Raw genomic sequence first — 24,033 nt, 5'->3', positions numbered from 1 at the left:
ATTGGAGTTGAAGAATTTTGTAGCCAGGGAGCTAGGTGTTAAGTCAATAAGAATGGGAATGAGATTGGGTAGGGCATCAGACGAATAGAAAGCCTAGTCCATTGATCAAAGTCATCGAGAATGGTGGTAAGACCTGTAGTAACAGTAATAAGGGTGGCAAAAAGCTGTCATGAATTGTCGACAGAACACTTTGGAGCAAGGAACATTCAGAACCGTATCTCCTCTTGCCCATTTAATGAGAAGACTGGGAAAAAGAATGGCTTTCACTGGTAGAAAATACTCATGACATAGTTGTTTTATCACAGCAAAGCCATGTTTCAGTTGAGGGAACATTTGTGAAAAATTCTAAGACTATAGAATAGTCTCTCACAATTTGAGTAAACTCCTCGAGACCATTGTGGTCCCTGTGGGCATATACCTCCTTGGCTTCAGGCCAAAGTGTCTCAAAGTCAATTTAATTCTGCACTCAATTCCTGTTGTCTTGTGATTCTGTCTACATGGATTACATTTCTTTCCATTTCCTTGGTATGAAAAAAGTTACTCAGATCCCATGAATGCCTCTATTTTTGTTCAGGCTGTCCTGGTTTTCCCCAGCTAGCTTACTTTTTCTAAATCCCTTGAACCTCTCTCCTTTTTTCTTGGGAGCAACATCCCTTACCTTTTGATTCTTTTTGGATTGATGTAGCATCAAGTAAATCCATCTGCAAAGCCATTAACAGATGGATATTGCAGACTTTGAATATTTACAATATTCAAAGTGGAGAAAATACGTTTTCTCCAATTGCAGAATGAATGACACTATCCAAATTTACAAAAATTTGGTGGAGGCCACTCCCCACCCCCCCCAACACACACATATTATTTAAGGCTTAACCATCCTTCTTCTTGTCCTCTCTCCAGAAAAGAAAAGGAGAGAATAAAACTCCATCCGTTCTGCCTTCTAATAAGTTGAGAATTCATATAGTGATGGACTTTGAAAACATTTTCCCAGCTTTATTTGTGAGAATGTCCTTTAAGACCAGGAGTAAAGTCTTTTTTCTTCCCTTTCATCAATATTGCGTGGCAGCGTGTCAAGGCATGATGTTACATAGGTCTGACTGATTTATCCTTCCCAAAGTCCTGTTTACTTTCCACTGGCACCCCGTGATGTTTCAGTATTCTATAAATGAAATGGTTGATGCATTTGGTCTTTTCAGGTATCAAAGTTAAGTTGACCAGGCTATAATTTTTTGAGTTATCACTTAATTTTCTTCTTTAGAAGTAGGCCCTACCTGTGTCCTTTCTCTGTGTTTAGGCTTCATAGCTGTCCACCATGTGTTCAGAAAGATTGTTTCTATGATAAGTTCAGGACGTGTCTTCAGTATTCCTGAATCTATGCTACCCGGGCGTGCTGATCTGAAAACACCCACTGTATTTAATCTCTGACTCCTTTATCTCCTATTCTGGATAAACTTTGTATTCTATTACAAAGGTGGCAGAAACTTTGTTTATTTGACCACAGTTGAACTCTTTTACAGGCTTCATACTGAAATTCGCCTTCAGAAAAAAAGAAAAACAGTTACTCACCCGAGAGCTCTGTAGTCCACAGTTCACAATCTCCCTGTCTGGAGATTAGATGATAGAAATAATTAGAAGTATTTGGAAAAACTCAGGAAAGACGCCCAATAGTGGAGGATATGTTAATATTTTTCCATGACGCTCTAATCTTCTATTGCCACCGGGTATTTAGAAATTGGTCAAGGAGGCTTTGTTGAGCTTTGCTTTTCATATCAGAAGAGTCCACAGTTATGTCACCCTGTTCTCCCGGTAAGTCTAACTCAGAAGTTTTCCTAACTGTGGATTTCTTCCTACTTATGATAAGCTGAACTAATTTAATTCGTTTACGGAATGAGCTGCACTCAGTAGCGTGAAGCAGAGAGTTCCTTTATTCTTTGTCACTTGTTCTTTGGGTTAGTTATTTCCAGCCTCTGGGACAGAATCTCAGTCAGGTCCCAAGGTTTTTCTGTCTCATTAAATAATTAAAAGTAGAGTACAGACAAATACCAAAAGTTCAGAGTCTCATTCAGTTTAAAATCTCTTCTTCCCCCGTGTAGGTCTGCCTCAGGCTTAGAGGATTGAAAGGGTGGGGTAGGGGGTGTGTGACCTGACTTTCCCCTTTTCTTGCTTCACTGCATTCTCTACTTAATAGTTGCTGTTTCAGGCACTTTAATATTAGAATGGGGATGGAGAAGTGAGGGGCAGGAAAATCCTCTGAACCAGGAATGTTATAATGTGGCGATGATGCCAATGAGCAGGATAAAGTCCCAGGCTCACCCTTTATTCCTGGGGTGCTTCTTTCAGTTTTGCAATTCTCTCCCTGGAGACCTTGGCCTGCAATTCCTGGCGTGAATGATGCTGCTTCCATGTGGCCAATTTCATGCCTCCACTCCACTTTCGCATCCACAGGACACCTTCACCCTCTTGTTATTGAGGCTGCCTCACTCTGGGCAGGAGATTTTGGTGGAACTCATGGCCAGCTAATCAACTTGACTATAAGTCAGCTCCATTCCACAGGGTCTGTATCCGATCCATGGAAACGGACCTGTCTGCCCTGCTCTCATTGGATGGATACCTTACTATTGGTACAACCTTTTTCTGCTATAGGTGACTCTTATACTTACCTTTGCTTTTTCCTTCAGTCATTGATCATGGTACCTAGTTCCAGAGAATGCATATTAGCTTTTCAAATGGTCCTTTTGAAACTTTAATTGGCTCAAGGTGAGGAGGGAGCTTCCCTTCCCTCCCATGAGGGAACACTCTAACAATATTCTTGAAAAAAAACCTCATTAGCAACATCTTCACCCTCCCAATGGATTCTTAGCCGTCTCTCAGACAATCAAGAAGTGAGTGATCGAAGAGCTGGTTTCAGTGTCTTCGATGTCCACTGGAATGTAAGCAGCAATAAAGCAGGCATTTTTGTCTGTTTTGTTTATTGCTGTATCATTAGGTTTTAGAAGAATACCTGACACTTAGTTGGCATTCAATAGATGTATGTTGAACACATGAATGAATGAAAAAGTCATCAAGAATCTTGTTTTATGATGTGTACATATATATGGCATCGATTGTATTAAAAAAAGTGAAACCAAAAAACAAGAAATGTCAAATTTAATATCCTATCAACTTAACTTATTTTAAAATTATCTTTACAAAGAGAATAAATGCAAAGTTTTTGGATTATCATTCAATGGTGATGTCCACAAATACATGTATTTTTCAGAGAGCAAAGACTGTAAATCCAAGGCTAGAAGTTTAACTAATCTTAGGCAGTCCCGAACGAATAGGAAATGTGGTTTATTTTAGTAATTTGTTCCATTCATTTGCAGATTATAAATTCTAGCTAAAACCCTGAGAGTCGGTGAAGAGTGTGAAAGTGGAACTTATTAGACTCTGGCTCGCGGATGGAGAGATGCTTTGGGGTTAGCTTCTGGTAATGCCTTCTCTTGACTTTCTCAGATACATGTCTGTACCCTTCAGTCAGAAGTTTTAAAACTTGTTTTGACAATGGATCACGTTGGAAGTCAAGACTATGACTCAAGTTGAACTTTTGGGAGCCCAAACATCAGCAAAGATGATCCACCAGTGATGTCCTTGGAAAAATTTCCCTAAGATTAACTGGACAAATGGCACTGTTTGAAGTTATAAAGGAGGGAGTTCACAAGTTAATTATTTATGCAGGAACCGCAAATGTAGACACAGAATGACAAATGCTTTTCTTGTCATGTGCCTACTTTTATCAACTGGTGGAGGTGCCTGGAAAGCTAGGCTGAGAGGGGTTTTGAGATTAACTCCAGTCCCAGAACTATACAGCTGATCAGAGGCAGCACGCAGTGCTGGGGAGACAGCCTGCTCACATACCTATTGTGCTCAACTATGGTTAGAATGTTTGAAGAGTCAATGTTAGTTCAAATCACTAATTATGAGGGAATCATCATTAAAAGATGGTAGAGTAAAGGTGGTTCTACCCTATTCTCATCTCTGAAATAATTAAAAGCAACACAAAGGTAGGAAACACCTTTGATGAAAATAGCAATCACTCACAACCCTAATGATAAAGGATAACTGACTAATTAGTCAAATCAGACAAAAGGGAAAATGTGAAAGGATTATATCTCTATATTTTTGAGCAGTGTTCAAGGTTCCCCAAAATGGATGACTCAGACATGAAGAGTATAAGTAACAATCTTTTTTATTTTATTTTATTTTTTTTGAGGAAGATTAACCCTGAGCTAACATCTGCTGCCAATCCTCCTCTTTTTGCTGAGGAAGACTGTCCCTGAGCTAATGTCTGTCCCCATCTTCCTCTACTTTATCTGTGGGATGCCTACCACAGCGTGGCTTGCCAAGTGGTGCCATGTCTGTACCTGGGATCTGAACCGGTGAATCCCGGGCTGCCCGAAGTGGAATGTGTGCACTTAAACGCTGCACCACCAGGTCGGCCCCTAAGCAACAATCTTTTAATTGGAATGGCGAAGTCTTGGATACAGACAAGCTTTAGAAGGAACTCTGAAGTTCATTCTACCTTCACAGAGGGGCAGGGGAGGAGGAATTAAGAAACTTGAAAGCAAAGTCATGCCTCCATGGAGAAAAGCATTGCTAGGACACCGTTGAGCAGAGAAGGTGACAGTCGATTTTGTGTGTGCGAGCACTGAGCTGCATCAGTAAGTGATGTTATCACATAAGAATCAACCCATTTTGTGGAATGACGCAGACTGAGAGCTTGGAGATGTACTGAGGAGCACCCAAGATGGTGGGAAAATATCTGAGAAAAGCATGTAGTTGTTGAACTTGCCTATTGTACCAACTCACTTGCCTGGCTTTTTCTTCAGCAAATAAGCAGCCTAGAAAAATGGCTTAGAAATGAACCAGCACAAGGCTTAAACTTGTAGAATAAGTACAAAGGAGAAAAGGAACAAAATAAACAAAAGGTAGATGATGATATGTTAAGCAGTATTGAACATTTCAAACAAACACTTGTTGGGGACATCAAAGAAACTTTTTAAATGATGTTTTTGAAACAAGCGCACAGGAAGAGATATCAGTGTTAAAGAAATAATTACTAAGACAACATAAAAGAGCTGAGAAGTGATCTGGAAGCATTCAGGAAAGAAACAGAAGGGTGACAAAAACATGTTCCAGAAATAAAAGTGGTATTAAAATCAGGAAAACCAATTAGGTGTATGGAAGACAGATTTGAGAAAATTTGCAAAATAAGAGATAAATAAAAAGTTAATAAAAAAGAACAAAGAGGTAAAAATGTTCAAGAAAACAATATGTATGGGAGATAGGGTCCAATAGTGAGACAGAAACTAGTCAATAATTGGAATTAGGAAAATATAATATAACAAAGTATTAACTATAGCAAGAGGTTGGAATAACGGGATTGGCTGGTGTCTTGGTTTGCTGGGGCTGCCACACACACGTACCACAGACTAGCTGGCTTACACAACAGAAATTTATTTTCTCACAGTTCTGGATGCCAGAAGTCAGAGATCAAGGTGTTGGCAAGTTTGGTTTCTTCTGAGGCCTCTCTCCTTGGCTTGCAGATGGCTGTCTCTTCCCTGTGTGTTCACGTAGTCTTACCTCTGTGTTTGTGTTCGAATTTCCTTTTCTGATAGGGACACCAGTCATATTTGATTAAGGCCCATCCTAATGACGTCATTTTAACTTAATTACCTTCCTAAAGATCCTGTCTTCAAATGTAGTCACCTTCTGTGGTACTGGGAGTTAAAACTTCAAAATGTGAATTTTGGGAGGACATAATTCAGCTCATAATAGCTAGTAAGGAGTAAAGAGAATCTAGATACATAAATAGCAGCTACAGGTAGCAGCTACTGCCCCTAGGAATGAAGTATGTTAGTCAAGGAAGATAGGGTACTCACGGTCTGGGGGACCTCCTTCCTCACCCCCCGAGTCTGAGGTCCAGATCTTGTGGAGAGGGTGTGCTATGGCTCACTGGAAGGCAGAGGCCACTGAGGCTATGGAGCTGTCTGCCACGAGGTGCTGGGCTTGCAGAGAACATTCTAGGGGAAGCTTCCCATGGGGAGGTGCCATGAGCTTCTGGTCACTGAGAGCTGTTGGAAGCTGGTGCTGCAGAAACCGTGTGTGTTGTTGGATCAGACTGCTGCCTGTGCGGCAGGGGCCCACCCAGAAGAGCACCCTGGAGCCAGGAAGGGAAAGCTCTTACTCTTCCAGTGTCCTTCTATTAACGTTGTGCCAGCTGACAAAGAGAGATCTTTACAGGGTCCATCTACATTATCACAGAACAGGCAATGAAGGATGGATTTGGAGGGGAAAGGCAATAAATTAATAACTGGCATAACAGGCAAAGGAGGTCCAAAAGCATTGGTGTCACTGAAGAAGAAATGGCAACAAATGGGACAGAAAATATACTAGGAGGGGATGCCCAGACCGTGAACCCTGCAAGGAGAGGAATTCGAGGTCATCAACAAGTTACTGAAGTATGTTATTTACATATGTATCCTGTTGAATTGAATTTTTCATATATAAGAGAATTTTATGACATTGAAGATGTTGTGATTTAAGAAAAGTACCATTGTACTTTACATGAAAGAGAGGGGCAAAGGTGTTTGAAGAAGTCAGTAGGTAGGTCCTTAGACTTTATAAGCCTTGTCTTGGGCAAGTCACTGACATTGGGTTCTGCCAGGTAGTATTTCTTTGTGGTGTGAAGGGACATCAGGGTGTCAGCACCAAGCTAAATCCAGTCATCAAACATCGTTTTCTTTTGCCCTTTTTTAAAATTGTTGGAATGAATCTCTCTCAGTAAACTGAGATATATGAATCTGATTATTGGAGGGCTATGGACAAAGTTCCCATTACATTTGAGTATTTAAACCCGTTCTCCTCTACATTACTTTTGCCTACAACAGTATTTAGTAGATACTCAATAAATATTTGTTGATGGAGATAAATACCAAATCCTAAAAGAGAAAAGGAGATGCATGGACAATTCTAGAGTTTTGCTATAATGTTCAACTATAATGTTAAGGCTTTGTAACCTCAGTAGATTTATTGGAGGAATTAGATTCTAATGTTAGCTAATAAATTATACGAATGGGTGTGCCACTTCACTGTATACAAGGTTGGAAAAATCACCTTGGACACAGAGGAAATGAAGTGAATTATCATAAACTCTTTTGATCAACTATGAACAAATAAATTTGAAAAGCTGGTTGAAATAGATGGTTTTCTAGGAAGATGTAAATCACCAAAATTGATGAGAGAGAAGATATAAAATGTAAATAGACTGATTTTCTTGGAAGAAATAGAAGAAGGTGTCAAAGAGTTATCCACTAAGAAGCATCAAGCCCAGAGATCACCCATGGTATCTCTCAACCTCTGAAGAACGAATAATCCCAACGCTGTTGCAACTCCTCCCATGCACAGAGAACAGAAGCTTCCAAATATTCCCTATGGAGCAGGAAACAACTACCCCAAACTCACATTTCAAGCCCGTGAGAAAAAACTGGATTATTGATGAACTTGATATTGCAACAACTGACCTTCCATTTGGGAAAATACAGTTGAATGTCTACCAACTTCCACGTTGTCAGAAATAAGTGGAAAAGAGAAACAAAGTATTTGAGGAAAATGTGTACACTTAAAAAGTTAGTAATTTTGGTGAAGGAAGAATTTTCTGATGAAGATATAAAAACTCAAAGGTAGAAAGAAAAATACTGATAAATGACTATATGTCAAAGAAAATAAGCTTTCTGTACAGCAATGAATATTCTAAACAAAGTCAAAAGACAATTGGCAAATTGTAAAAATATATACATGTCAGGAAAAGTATTAATTTTCTTAATATATCAGTATTCTTTTTTTTTAAATACAGTTCTGTGAGGTTTTTCTTCAGTTATTTTATTGAGATCATAATGGTTTATAACATTGTGTAATTTCTGGTGTACACTATTATTTTTCAGTTTCTGTATAGACTGCATTGTGCTCACCACCAATAGTCTAATTTTTATCTGTCACCATATGTATGTCCCCTTTTATGCCTTTTGTTCACTTCCCAACCCCCTTCCCCTCTGGTAACCACTAATCTGTTCTCTTTGTCTATGTGTTTGTTTATCTTCCACATGTGAGTGAAATCATGCAGTGTTTGTCTCTGTCTGGCTTATTTCGCTAAACGTAATACCCTCAAGTTCCATCCATATTGTTGTGAATGGGATGACTTTGTCTTTTTTATGGCTGAGTAGTATCCATTTTATATATATATATATATAAATATATATATATACCGCGTCTTCCTTATCCAATCATCAGTTGATGGGCATTTGGATTGTTTCCATATCTTGGCTATCGTGAATAATGCTGCAGTGAACATAAGGGTGCATGAGTCTCTTTGAATTGTTGACTTTGTGTTCTTTGGATAAATATCCAGTAGTGGGACAGCTGGATTGTATGATATTTCTATTTTTAATTTTTTGAGAAATCTCTGTACTATTTTCCATAGTGGCTGCCTCAGTTTGCATTCCTACCAGCAGTGTATGAGGGTTCCCTTTTCTCCACAGCCTCTGTAACATGTGTTATTTTTTATCTCGGCAGGTATAGCCATTCTAACAGGTGTAAATATATACATGTATTCTTATAAATTAATAAGAAAAACATAAGCTATAAAAAAGAAAATAATTAGCAAACAATATAAATAGGTATTTTACAGAAAAATAAATGCAAGTAGATTATAAACATATCAAAGTATGCTCAACCTCATTCATAAATAAAGAAATGCATATTGAAACACAGAAAAGAACACAAAGAGGTGTCACTTTCCGCCTATCAGATTATTGAAAAGGATCAAAAAGTTGGATAATATAGTAATCTTAATGAGGATATGGGAAAAGAAGTACTTTCATCCACTGTTAGTGCAACTACTGATTGGCACAAATTACCCTGTGAAGGACAATTAGCAATATTTATTAAAATTAGCCAGACACAAAGCTTCTCATCCAGATATTCCACTTTTAGGAATTAATCCAACGCATATACATCCACAAGTCTGAAAAGATGTATATGCAAGTTGTTACAAGATCATTTGTAATGAGAAAAAACCTAAATATACAGCAATAGGGAAATAATTTGCAGCTCTTAGAAAAAATGAGATGGATGTTAAAAAATACAGAATAAATCATATCCCTCCATTTGTGTAAAACAAAGGAATTAGGTAGACTGCTATTAAAGTACAAATACATAAATAAATGCATGGAAATTCTGGAAAGATATGTAAGAAACTCCTGATAGAGGTAATTTTGAGACATAGAACTGGCCAAGGGCCTGGGGTAGGAAGGATCTCCCTGTTGTCTGTTTGAAGTTTTTTCCCCTGCACTTGTGCTATTTTATTTACGAAGAAAAAGAAATAATGAATTGCTCTTACCTGATCACCTTAGGAAGTCTGGTGTCTTGTGGAGAGAAGCCATCTTGCTGACCTTTTCCAGAACGGCCACTCTCCAAATAAAGCACGCCATAAAATATTTCAGTGACTCATTTATCTCTTTGTGGTTGTATCAAGTTTTTACGGTTCACGTTCTTCTCAACCAAAGATGCATTTGTGATTGCCAGAAATCGACTTCAGAGCATTAAGATCCGACTTTTTACCCCAATCCTGTTTCCCTTCAGCCTTGTAGAATCAGCTCACTTTTGGTTTGGCTCTCTGGAGGAGAAAATTCAGATAAGATGATTAGAAGGTGGGGTGAAAACGCTAATGAGGACAGAAGGAGAGAGGTGAAGACAGTCTGTATTTTACGTGTCTTTATCTGACCCCTGGCTCTCAGTCTATGGGTGGTCATTTCCAGGGTTGAAGTAGCGATGAGCCGTGGACTGCAAACCTTGGTCCATGTGTAGGGACACTTGAAATTAAATTGGAAACAGTGATGACAGATGGAGAAATGTGTGTACTTTCAGAGGTATGTGTACTCGGCAACATAGCCACCTCTTTCAGTGTGAGAAACATGAACTTAGAAGAGAGGGACAAAAATCGGCATTTGACTGAATTCAGCTTCTGAAAAATGGAATGCATTTTAAACTAGTTTTTTGTAGGCAAGGCCTTTTGCCATTGAAGTCTTTTTTTACACAGGCGTATGAAACAAAGAGCCAGTCATTCAGTCAAAGCCGTCTGCAATTTAGATCATGTATTATTCTTGCTTCTTGCTGCTCCCTCATCCTCCTCCCATGCACTCCAGGTGCACACTAATGAAGGACTTCCTGGTTAAATTTTCTTCTGGTAGGACTCTTTTCTTTTTTTACATCAAAGAATTAGTTTACTCATTCTCCTGTTTCCTAACCATCTGTTTATTATTTATTTATCTTTCCCTAGAATCACCCCCAACAAGGAAGTTATTTGGAGTGGCATCACATCCCGGGATTGGGAGTCTGAAATCCGAGGGCCCTCTCCCTTCCGTTTGTAGCTTAGGTAGGGCATGAATGAGGTGGAACCGGTATCCCCTTTTGGCTCCTGCAGAAGGTGGCCTAAGGGTGGCCACACCCGGGAGGGTGGGGTTGATGGACAGACCAGAAACCTCATTATCCCTCTCAAGCCGCTTTCCCCTCACTAGGGAACTGGCGGTCTGCAGCGGGCGTTATCGGGGCGGGAAGTCGTTGCGGATGGCGGAGTTGCTTGCAGGTGGCATTGAAATGAGGGGCGTTAGCCTAGTTGCCATCTGCAAAGTCAGTGGAGGCGCTGGAATGTCTTTATTGCCACAAGGGAAAGGGAGTTTGACCAAAGAGGCCAGCCCCGTTAGGCCAAGTTCCCCGGCAGTGATTTTGGACGTGTTTCTTTTCTTAACAAGGACAATAATGGATGTGATTAGGTTGAGGTTCGCGGCAACGAGGATTCGGCAGAAAGCACTCCAGGCTAGATGATGAACTGCATCTTGGCGTGCAAGTCCCACATGCAGATGAAAAAGAAGAAAGCAGCGAGGAGCCTCTCAGCTACCGACAGGGTGGTGTACCCTGGTACTGTGCCAAGGCATTGAAGCGAGTGAGACTCACCAGGCACAATATAATCTCGGGAAAAAGCAGAGTTCCTTTTTTGGTGCAAGACTTTTGTGCAGAGAGGCTCTCAGAAGTCACCTTAGCACTGGCAGGGGTCCTTGTGTGTGCCGGGCGTCCGCTGGCTTGCTCAGGGTTCGAGGACTCGCCAGTGTAGCCACGGTGTCCACCATCTGGCCAGGAAGTCTCTTGCTCTATCATCTCTATCTGAGTCTCTATCTCTTTATTTATCTGTGTCTCTATTTCTATCTATGTCTCTGTAACTGTCTCTCTATCTCTCTGTCTACCTACCTACCTACTTACCTGCCTATCTATGTGTGTGTAACATCTTTTGGGCCATTGTTCACATATACAGCAAACTATCATATTAGAATGCAAAATGCTTAGAACATCTTCCGATCACCAAATAACTAATGTGGTTGTTAACAATTGTTTTGAACGCAGTAACATAAAAAAAGTTTACAAGCTTTACCATAAACTTTATAGTGACAATAAACAGCACACAGCAATAAATAGATTTGTTATAAAGTGCAGACAACATTTTACAGTACAAAACACTTTTTGATAAGGAACTGTTACTTTTCAAATGAGGTGGAGATTTGAAGGTTGAGAAAAGTTGAGGAAGAGAAATGGAAGGAGAGTTGAAACAGTCATTATTTGTCCCCTGTCACAGAAGATGATGATGTGAATGTGTTTGGTGACCAAGGGGCAATTGCAGGCAAATTACACTGATACAGTAAAGTCAGTCTATTCTTGGAGGCATTATTCTTTTCTTCTCCTGCTAGATAGTCATACAGGACCATATGTTCTTCAAAATAATCCCATCTTATCTCATTGAAGATTGTTTTAGTGAAATAGCTTCCCTAATCCATAATTTTGTGGATCAGACGAATGAGTTGACAGATTCAGGACTGTCTAACATCAAAATAACAGGGGAAAAAAACACATCAATGCAAAACCCACAACTCTTTTCTTCAAATGTAACTAAGACATTTTATTTTGTTGTCTTGGACTTGCAATACAATGTTGAGTAGAAATGAGATCAGATATTGTCTGATTTCTGATCTTACAAGGAAAACATTCAATACACCCCTACTGGATATTAGCTGTTGTCGTTTATCAGATCGAGAGAATTATTTTTGATTCCTAGTTTCTGTGATTTTTAGCTGGAATGAGCACTGAATTTTGTCAAATGCTTTTACTGCATTCTATTGAGATAATTATTTTTTCCTTCTTGTTCTGTAAATGTGGTGAATTACATTGATTGATTTTCTCACGTTGACCCAACTTTGCATTCCTAAGACAAACCCCACTTGGTCATGGTATGTTATCCTGTTCTATGCTGTTGGATTCCACTGATTAATACTTTGTGAGGAGTTTTGAATCCATGTTCATGAAAGATATTGGTCTGTAATTCTGTTTTTAAACCATGCTTTCAGGTTTTGGTATCAGAGTTACACTGACCTCATAAAACCAACTGGTAACTTTTCCTTCCTCCATGTTTTGTGAAAGGGTTTATGTAAGATTTGTATTCTTTCTTCTTTGAATATTTGGTAGAATGCAGCAGTGAAGCCATACGAATCTGGAGTGGTTTTTTGTGTGTGACAGTTTTCAATTACATACTTGATTTTTTGCGGGGGAGGTGGTGAGGAAGATTGTCCCTGAGCTAACATCTGTACCAGTCTTCCTCTATTTTGCATTTGGGACACCACGACAGCATGGTTTGATGAGTGGTATGTAGATCCATGGCCAAGATCTCAACCACGAACCCCAGGCCACTGAAGCAGAGTGCACGACTTAACCACTACACCACCGTGATGGCCGTTTGATTTCTTTAATAGAGTTCTGCCTCCACTTCTTACTCTCTGTAATGCTTGGATCTTATTTGTTTACCCAGCATCTATCTTTATTTGGGAACAGTTCTTTCCTGTTTTATGGGATCCCATAAGAACTATCAATCATTGTATTTTATACCCCAACCTCTTTAGAGGGGTTGGTATGTTATCCAAACTGACACACCAAATTGGGACTTTTCTGCTAGAACAAGTGGGAGAAGACTGTCTCTTTCCTTCACTGTAACGGCGCTAGGATATTGTGAGTTTGGGCTGCCACCTGCCATTTTCCAGAGTCGCGGGGAGGAAGACTATCTGTGGTTAGGAGAGGAGATCAACCAATTCATGGAGGGGAGCAGAGTTAAAAGGTGGAAGGGAAAGAAGCCTGATTACATCATTTGGACCCCCAGGTCAAATCATGCCTAAAACCAGTTCTATTTCTAGGCTTTTCTGATAAACAAGCTAGTAGATTCTTTTTAACATTTTTATTTTAAGTTAATTTGAGTTGGGTGTCTAACATCTGCAATGAAAAGAAACTTGACTAATATACTCTTTCTCAAGAATCTGCACTCTTGGGCTTTCAACGTTAATTTGTGGAATCATGAGCTGTGGTTTGGTGTTAAGGGACTTCTTTCTCTCTTTGCTTATTAGGTAGGAGGTGAAGAAAGAAGCTGTAGGCGTACAGATCATCAAGAAATATTCTTTGAAGTAAAGTGTATTGAAAGAGTGACCCTGATCTTATTTCAGAGGTACAATGGGGAAACATATGACCTTGACATCCTAAATGATCACTCAATATGTATTTTACCTTTAAAGCACTATAGTATATAGCAACTAAATTTACTAGAAGAATTTGGTTTTGGCTTCTGGAATGTTATATATTTCCCGAATGGTACTTTTGGTGTGACCTGGGGTCTCCTGTTATGGATCACATTCTCATGTAAAACAGCATCTCAAGTTCCAAAATACTGACTTAGCCATGACTTTTTTTTTTAAGCTTATTGGAAAGTCTGGTAATTATTTTACTTTTCTCTCTTACGGATTGTTTTCTACAATATAATGAAATGTGTCAAAGATAGACTTTGTTCTAAGAATAAATGAGCTGTACAGTTGTCTATTTCAGTGAATAAAGGAGTCCAAAGCATTATACCTTATGAGTTTGTGAAATATATTACCTGCCTAAATCTCTAGCCTTTGAATGATTTAAAAAAATAAATAAATCTATCAAGGTGTTCTATTTAATTATCTTTCAAAAACTTGTGCTTGAAATTCCTTTATAATTTAAGGGTTATGGAAATTCAGTGAATTTATATTTAGAAATACTATAAGTGTTAAAAAATTAATGAATCGGGTAAATTGTTATACAATTATTCAAATGATTGGAATGGATAATTTTTATTTTACGTTATATTGTAAATATGTTTGGCATTTCATTTTTAGGAAACAAAATTTTGTGTGAATCTGCTTTGGACCGTTGTGCTTGAAATAACAAGAAGAAATTCACGTGTAATAGACTCAGCATTAAGATGGCACCGTGACATGAATCCTGAAGCAAATTGTAGCATTACTCATCCTTATACATCAATAAAGATTCTATTTCCAGGCATAATGACATTTACTGGTTTGAAAACTATTTTCATCTTAATATTAAAGAATATTACTTTTATTAAAAATCCCTTGGAGGTCTGATGACATTTGTTGATTGAATTTCAAAGTCAAGTACAATGAGATGTTCCCTCTCAGGCACCGTGTATGTGGCTTTTTAAAGTTAGGCAGACCTGGCCTCAAACCTCAGGTTTGCAACTAACTAGTTGTGTGAGTTTTGGAAAGTTACTTTATTACTTTGGGTCTTGCATACTAACCTCAAAGGGTAATATGAGCAATAGCGATAATGTATCCTAAGCATTTATCACAGTGTCTAGCGCATGATATTTCCTCAATAAAAGGTAAACTTCCAAATGGGATGGTGGAAACCATCAGGTCCACATGCAGCTCTGAAACAGAATGGATTCTGAGAGAACCTGATGATAGCCCACAGTCGCACTGCATTTTGCTATTTCTATAAAGTTAGGACTATTTTAATGTCGTTAAAATATTGGAATGTACCCGTGAAGAAAGCAGCCCTAAGAGCTACTGAAGGTGACTCTCTGGAGAGAAAAGCAAAAGAGATTTTATATGTATATGTCTATGTACGTGTCTGTGTGTGCTTGTGTGTCGGGGCAGAGGTTGGATGGTGCGAGGCAAGCAGATTATGGAAAGAGAAATCAAGTTTCTTTCCTCCTTATAAAATCAGGGAGTATTTTCTATGTGGTCAGGATATTTTTTTGTTTGTTTGTGTTTTCTCTGTAATCAACATACACTCAAACTGTCTGGGGATTTCCAGATACTAGAAAGTGAAGCATCCGGAAAGTGGCCTCAGTGGCAAGAAAGCCATCCCAATGGCCAGGAAAGGGATGAGTAAAGGTGAAGGGAGGGGTGATTTGCCTACATAATACACCAATCAAGGCATTAATGTAAATTTCGTGGGTTTTTTTCAAAGATTTTATTTTTTTCCTTTTTCTCCCCAAAGCCCCCCAGTACATAGTTGTGTATTCTTAGTTGTGGGTCCTTCTAGTTGTAGTATGTGGGACACTGCCTCAGCATGGTTTGATGAGCAGTGCCATGTCCGTGCCCAGGATTTGAACCAACGAAACACTGGGCTGCCTGCAGCGGAGCATGCGAACTTAACCACTCGGCCACGGGGCCAGCCCCAATAAATTTCGTGTTTTTTAAAAATTAAGATTGTTAATATAATTCTGTGTTAGTAGGATTTTCAAGGTATGGTCGTGGAAAGAGAGGTTGTGGCAGACACTATTATTTCTCTACCCAATATTCCTTCCTTCTTTCTTCCTTGCCTATAGAACTCTTACTCTGGGGCTGTCCTGTGAAAATCACTTACTTTTTAAGCCCCATGAAGCTAGGAGAGGCCAAGTGACATAGTTCTGACAGGTGAGATGTAAGCGGGAGTCAGCTGGGTGCATCTCAGGAAGCTTTGCTTTCTTGGTAACAGTGACTGGTATGGCTTGTTCCTGTTGTTCCAGTCGTGATCAGTTTGGCGCTGCAGCATCCATCTTGCAATCATCAGCTGTCAAACATGAGGATCCAAGAATCCAGAAAGCCTGGATCCAAGAAAGCCCTGTGGAGCAGCAGAGCCGAGTAATCACCTACCTCTGGACTTGTTTTGTGAGAAAAGTAAACTTTTGGCTCAAGTTGCTATGAGTAGGGTTTGACTCAAAGTTAAATGTATTTCTAACCAATACTTTTCACAAATAGGTTTTGTGTAGTGACTATTTCTTTTTTATAAAGAAATTGAAATTTATTGAGATATAATTAACATACCATACACTTCATCCATTTAAAAGGTACAATTCAATGCGTTTTAAAATATATTCACAAGGTTGTGCAACCATCACCACAATCTAACTTTAGATCCCTTTTGTTCCCTCGCCCCACAACTCCTTATCCATCAGCAGTCATTCCCTGTCTCCTCCCTCCCCCAAGCATCCGCTAGCCCTAGGCAGCAGCTAGGCTACCTTTTGTTTCTATAGATTTGCGTATTCTGGACATTTCATATGAGTGGAATCAGACAACATGCGGTCTTTTGTGTCTGGCTTCTTTCTCTTAACATAATGCTTTCAATGTTCATAAATGTTGTAGCATGTACTAGTAATTCACTCTGTTTTATGCCTGAAACATGCTACTGTATGGAGTTACCACATTTTTTTCTCCATTGGCCAAGTGATGGACATTCGGGTTATTTCCACTTTTGGGCTATTATGAATAATGCTGCTATGAACATTTGTGTACAAGTTTTTTGTGTAGATCAATGTTTTCATTTCTTTTGTGTCTCTATGTTGAAGTAGAGTTGCTGGGACAAATGGTAATATTTTGAGGAACTGCCAAACTGTTTTCCAAAGCAGCTGCACCTTGTAAAATTCCCACCAATGGGGCTGGACCCAGTGGTGCAGCGGTTAAGTTTGCACGTTCCGCTTCAGTGGCCTGGGGTTCACCGGTTCGGATCCTGGGTGCGGACATGGCACCGCTTGTCAAGCCGTGCTGTGGTAGGCATCTACCATATAAAGGAGAGGAAGGTGGGCACGAATGTTAGCGCAGGGCCAGTCTTCCTCAGCAAAAAGGGGAGGATTGGCAGCAGATGTTAGCTCAGGGCTAATCTTCCTCAAATAAATAAATAAACAAACAAACAAAAAATTCCCACCAGCAACATATGAAGATTCCAATTTCTCCATATCTTCACCAACACCTGTTATTGTCCATTTTTTTGATGATAGCCACCCTAGTCAGTGTGAAACGGTATTTCCTTGTGGTTTTGATTTGCATTTTTCTAATAACTAATGATGTCGAACATCATAATGAACTTGTTGCCCATTTGTATCTTCTTGGAAAAATCTATTCAGATCCTTTGCTTATTTTCTAATTGGATTGTCTTTTTGTTATTAAGTTGTAAGATTGTAACGATTTAAATAGTTACTTAAATAGTAACTATTTCTATAACATAGTGTACTTTAAACAAAATAGGATATTTATACAATTCTCATATTGATGCTTTCAGGTCAGTCCCAAGAGGCATAGGCATTACATTTTCATCAATATTAAGGGACAATAATTAACTAGTATGAACATTTCATTGTAAATATATTTAGTCCTAAATCTCTGGTTAAACTTTAACAGCTAACATTCTCAGTTTAACCAACTTTGGGCAAGTAGACTTAGATTGGCTAGATTTTTTTCTGGACTTGCATAGGGTCACTTAGCTATCACAGTCAGTGGCCTCAAAGGTTAAATGCCCTTATTTTCTACTGTAGCATCGGTTAATGAAACACTGTAGTCTCTGACTCCTAAGAAAGGCCTTTGGGGGTGTGACTTTCAACTTCCCTGAGAGTCAGAAATCATTGGAGTAATTTAGTCCATTAATTTAGTCCAAATACTTGAAGTCGCTCGTTAACAATTTCCCATTGTAGTGCTGCAAGCTTCAGCCTCTGTTCTCAAGAGGTGATTCAGGACAGAGAGGATTTTTCCCCCTGAACTAGGATAAGGTCAGTGGAGATGAAGGGATTTGAGATACAAAAATAGGAGGTAACTGTGACTAGATTTGGTGATTGATCAGAGAAGGGAAGGAAGGGTGGAAGTGAGAGTGGAGGAGAGGATCACGCAGGTTTATGAAATGGGTGACCGAATGGATCATGGTGCCTTCATTAGCACAGGGAACAAGAAAATATGGGCTAGGTGTGAAGGAAGTGCCAAGTTTACATTTGGATATGATTTTTTGAAGTGTTTCTGGGAAATTTATATGGTGACGTCAAGTAGACAGTTTTATACCTGTATCTGGACCTTAAGAAACAGCTGTAAGCTACATTGGAAGTGTGAGCGTGGGAGAAGATGATAGTGTAAGTGAGCATAAGTGAGGCCATCTTATTACGCTAAATGACCCTAGCTCCCCCTCTGTGTGACTACTTGCTGCTCTGCACATACTCAAAAAAATTCGCATGCTCTCCTGATTTATGGCCTCAACTTATGTATGTACTCCTTGATACCTTGATAAATTAAAACTTTGTTCTATGAGTTTCTCTCCAGGAACAGGCTGACCACAGGCGGGAAACACACCTACAGGGTATCCATTGCAGCTGACAGAAGAATGGAACAATGTAATGCCTGGAGCCCATCATGCCTGGAGACCAACATCACTGGCCCCGTCCTCACTGCCCATTTCCCCTATATTACTACTTCAAGATTCTGTAATCCTTCAAGATGGGTTTGTGAGACATTAGTCACCCGTCTTCCAATTGGTCGGCTTATCTAATTAAACTTCCTTTCTTGATGTCTAACTCGTTGTGATTAATTGGCTCAGATCAAGGTGGGCAGAGCCAGCTCATTGATAGTATCAATGTCACCAAGAAAGCATGTAGAGTGAGGAGAAAAGAGTGCCCAGTTCAGAACTCTGACGAACATCAATATTTGAAAGACAAAGAAAGGAAGAGTCTGCAAAGGTGACTGATAAGGAGCAGCTCAAAACATAGAAAGAAAACCAAATTTCTGGGAAAAAACAAGTTGTCATCTGCATCAAATGATTCAGAGTGGTCCAATAACATAGAACTGGAATGTACCTATTAGATTAAGCCAGAAGAAGGTTTTTGGTGCTTTTAATGAGAGTAGATAGTTTCAGGGCTATGCTCACATAGGTAATTAGCTGCAGATCTGAGATTTGAGGCCAGGTCTGTCTAACTTTAAAAAGCCACATATACAGTGCCTGAAAGGGAACATCTCATTGTACTTGACTTTGAAATTCAATCAACAAATGTCATCAGACCTCCAAGAGATTTTTAATAAAAGTAATATTCTTTAATATTAAGATGAAAATAGTTTCCAAACCAGTAAATGTCATTATGCCTGGAAATAGAAACTTTATTGATGTATAAAGATGAGTAATGCTACAATTTGCTTCAGGATTCATGTCACAGTACCATCTTAATGCTGAGTCTATTACACGTGAATTTCTTCTTGTTATTTCAAGCACAATGGTCCAAAGCAGATTCACGAAATAGTCTATTGCAGCAGGGAAAAGGATGGAGAGTGATGGAGGAGTGTACTGCCGGGGGAGATGCTATTTGAGCAAAGACCTGAGGGCGGTGAGGAACAAAGCCGCGGACATGTTCAGGGTAAGACATTTCTGGCAGAAGGAACGCAAATGAAAAAGCCCTAAAGTGGACAAGGATTTATCAAGTGGAAGGAAAGCAAGAAAGCTGAGAGCCTTAAGACTTAATTCTACCGTGGAACTATCCAAAAGTCTCAAAGGATACAATTTCAATATTTAAAAGATCTATTTTAAAAAGGAAATCTCACACAGAAAAGGCTCAAGTCCAGCACAATAACTTTTTCCTTTGAAACATTTGGGAGTAAGTAAGCTGTTGACGTGGCCCATTGCCCCCAATTTTTTAAATATGTATTTTCTACAAAAAAAAATTGGTCCCGGGGAAAACATTTTGAGAAAATTATATGAAGAGTTTCATCACTGAATTCATTAAATATATCCAGGAAGATACCTAGGAATATTTGTTGTTTTTACAATTTTATTAATTTATGTAATCACTGGCCTGAGCAAGATAGTAAATGCTAAAGCAGTATGATGCTGAAGCTTTGAGTCTATGAGTTTATTAGAAATAAGAAAGGCTTAAATGAATTTTTATTAGCAATTCATGTGCCATTGACAAAGCTGTCATTTAAAGATATGACTAAATGTTCTGCATATCTGCAAGTGTCTTAATATGGATCTAGATGATTAAATATGTTTATATCATTTATTTTCCATTTGCAGGTTCAATTCAAATTTTAATTTTGTATTTGTCTTTTACAAAAATAAATCAATATTAATGAAATATTTGTAGTTCTTACATGCAAAACAGGAGTTTTAGTTAAGGCTATATAATTGCCCAAGTGATCTACTAAGTAATTGAATAGATGAGAAACAGTGCATCTCATCTCATTGATGGTAATATCAAACCTATATCTCGTAAGGCAAGCGGTCCCTTTCATTCACTGTCTTGGTTGTTAACATGGGCATTTGGGTGTTACTATCATCTGTGAGAATTATAGTGATAGCTGTGACATTTCCTGAGGACAGAATAGTTGAATTTAATGTATTTAATAATATCCACAATTTTGAGTCTCTGTTAGGCTTAAAGCATTGGTTTTTAAGTCATGATCCCCTAGAGCCGGGTCCTTGAAGTAATCTCTGTTATTTTGGTTGCTTCTACCAAGTTGATACCAATGTATGGTACTATTCATTAATCCAGGCATGTCTAGGTGCCTCATCTGGGCTTGCCTGGCTTAAATGGAATGCTTGTCTTATAAAACTGTGTGTCATTACCATACATGTCAATGCCACGAGGAGAGAGAAGAATGAACAAATAGGAAATGATGACACAAGTGAAAAACCAAAGAAACAATTAACTTGTAATGGAGCTCTAATCTGATCTTCACTGATTACAGCTCCTCACCTTGTCTGAAGGAGTTTTTATGCTGATCATGGATATAGTCCATTAGTCTTAAGAGATGAATGACTTTGAAGGAGTAATGATGTTTCTTCCAAACACCTCCAGTGCCTACATGATCATTGTGACATTAGTTCATTGAGGCCTCATTGTGGTACCTGATATTTGTTCATTCCTTTTCTTGCATACCTGTTTATAGCTGACATGCCAAGAAGGGTATATCTAACTCCCCCTTAAATGCATTGAGAAAAATCCATCATTATAGTATTTACCATGTTTCTTAGGAATCTGATCTGTCTTCAACAAATGCACCATTTTTTCTGGATGGTTTTTACTGGCTTCCTATTTGGCGATTGTGGAATGTCTTCCTCCCGTGGTGATGTGGCTACTGCCTGCATCTCAGTAAGACCAGTCTCCAGCGATCAGACCAGTCTGCTGCCTCTCGGAAGTTGTTTGTAGCAATGCAACCCCTTGGATTGGTATCATTTTCCTCATTCTTGTGCAATGCTTCTTGAATATTCTGTAACTTCAAGATAGCTTTCACTAGAGTTTTATGGAGATGGCTTGTACCCCTTAGGCGGGTAGCACAGTGGTTAATAGTATGGATTCTGGAGCCATAAATCCCTGGCTTTGAACCCTCGCTCCACCACTTGATGCTGTATGATTTGGGGCAAGTTGCCTATTCTTTTTGTGTCTCAGTTTCTTTGTTTGCAAAATGTTGAAAACAGTAGTAGTAGCCTAGCACCTACTACCTGCTGTGAGATTGAAATGACCAATGTGCTAAAGGACTTCGAACAATTCCTAATGTCAAAGAGCATGTGTCTTCCTATCTGGACCACAGGGTAACTCTGGCACTATCTTCTAGCGTTAGCAAGCCAACCTAAAGCCTGAAAGTAAAGCTTGGTGCGACTCCTAATGTTGTCTGCATAACGCTCCCACACACACCAGGTTTCTAACCCCAGGGCCTACAGAAGGGTGAATATTTTAAAATATAAAGACTTCTGAATTCAGCAAATATGAGTTTGTTTATTATCATCACAAAAAATCTAGAATTTGTGGTAAGTTACTGAACAGTATTCATAAAATGGAATAGGTCTGTCTCTGGGAACAAGAGTTCCAAATCTGTTCAGAGATACAACTTTTGTTATGTTTTGTGTCAAGGAATGCTTTTGCCCACATTTATTTCAGAAATTTAAAGGTAAATACAAATTAATTTAGTTTTAAGAATTTTATGATGTCCTTTGTGGTATCACAAAATTAACATTGGGAATAACTGGCCAATTTGTAGCTCACCATTCACACTTGCCAAAAAACCAAAATGAATATACCAGCTATGCCATCATCCATAGATTTCATTCACTTCTAGATCCAGTCAGAGATATTAAATAGCTACTCGAAATAAAAAGTACATACTTCTGGGTTATGAGGCAAAGAATGAGCATAGAAGTAGCACTGAAAAAAAGCGTGAGATAAAACATTGAGAGTTTTTATGGTCAGAGGACTCACTGTCATCACAAGTCATGAGAATTCTTCTTCAGAGTGCAGTTGAAAGAACTTATCACTGTGTAGGCTGTTAGAGACTGAGTCTGTGGAGGGAGGGGGGTGAGAAAAGGGAATTTGGTAGTTGGAAAAATGAGTGGGACTAGAATGACTGACCTGGTACTAAGACTCTTCAGGTCAAGGGATGGACAAAAACGTTTCTCTTTCTGCCTTCACAAACCGCGACTGACCCGTTCAAGCTGCATTCTCCAACTGGGGCGGAGCATAGGTCCACCTGAAATAAACCCACGGACAGGAGGCCCCTGCAAATTGATGTAGGTGTGGGAAGATTCTGCTTTTTCGTCTTTCCTTCTCTTTTTCCAAACTCCCACTGGAATGCCATAGGCAGTCTAGGATATGTCCCAGGAGCCAGGCAGGGGACAACTGAGCTTAACATGACAAAATCAAATCCAGGTTTATTAGCTAATGATCTGAATTTACATCAGAATTTTGCCACTCTGGCTACTTCTGTGTGGATCAAACACACGTAATTGATATATTTCTTCTGTCATTTCACAGCGCTAACCAAATGATAGGTCCACTTTTCTTGTTAAATTTCTTGCTAAGGTGAAGACACATTTAGAAGTTGAATGGTTCATCAGTCTCATTAGTTAATGTAATAAATGCTTAGTGAGTGATACTGTGCTAGTGTGTGTGTGTGAAAAGAAACCATCAAAGACTGATTCCTTAAAAATCTTCCACTTGATGAAGAGAGCGGAAGCTTGCACACTGGCAACGCTGACACAGGCCTAGATGCTGTAGAATTTTAATTGGACCATGACACTGTAGAGCGGAAGGGGAGTGCAGGAATCCTAGCTAGTGCATGGGTTCTTCACAAGCCAAGGCCCGGAGACAATGAAGTTCAGGTGTTTATGGGAAGTATTTCATTCACTCACTCTTCCCATAAATATTTCTAGAACACCAACATGTGACAAACTCATCCCTAGACCCTGGAGATGCAGCCCTAAACAAGGAAAAATCTTGGCTCCCCTGAGACTTACATTCTGAGAGGCAAGGGACAGATCAATTAGATAATTTCAGATAGTGGCAAGTATTGTGAAGCAAACAAAACAGGGTAATAGAGAGCACCAATGGGGCAGAAAATATTAGGTAGTGTGGTCAGGGAGGAGTTTAGCTTGACTAGAGAGTAGTGTGACGGTATTGTGGGGTAGAAACCTAGAAAAGTTTATACTGGGGAATCCATGAAACACCTTGAATGTCGGGCCTGGTAAGCTCTTTTTGGGCATTTCTAGAAAACACTAAGTACTTTAATTCTCATAGAAGTGAGATCTAGTGCTCACTCTCCTGACCACTGGTCTGTTCCAGAAGCATGTGTAGCGGCACGCTTGTACCCACGCTTGACAGCGAAGTGGAAATGGTCATTCTATATTTGGACACTGTGGCATCTTGAGTCATTTAACTTTATTTGACTTCCAAATGCCCAAGAGGCTAATCTTCACAAGCTCATCCAGCAGATCTTTAACAATTTTCTTAGTTGCTCGTAAAGTATTTTCAAATCACATTTAATTTCAGTTTATTATTTTTCCTGTGTTTCACTAAAATTACCT

General features: G+C 39.2%; 1 long non-coding RNA gene across 1 annotated transcript; it reads left to right on the top strand.

Moving 5' to 3' along the window:
• Positions 1-1,568: 1,568 nt before the first annotated feature.
• Positions 1,569-14,532, top strand: LOC139042058 (uncharacterized). Its single transcript, XR_011498271.1, has 4 exons — positions 1,569-1,806; positions 3,366-3,469; positions 13,533-13,630; positions 14,322-14,532. It is a non-coding gene; the product is annotated as an uncharacterized lncRNA (long non-coding RNA).
• The last annotated feature ends 9,501 nt before the right edge of the window (positions 14,533-24,033 follow it).

Source organism: Equus asinus, chromosome 25 (assembly GCF_041296235.1).
Source record: "Equus asinus isolate D_3611 breed Donkey chromosome 25, EquAss-T2T_v2, whole genome shotgun sequence".
Lineage (NCBI taxonomy): Eukaryota > Metazoa > Chordata > Mammalia > Perissodactyla > Equidae > Equus > Equus asinus.
Note: the sequence above shows the minus strand (reverse complement) of the source record. Positions and strands in the feature narration are given on the sequence as shown.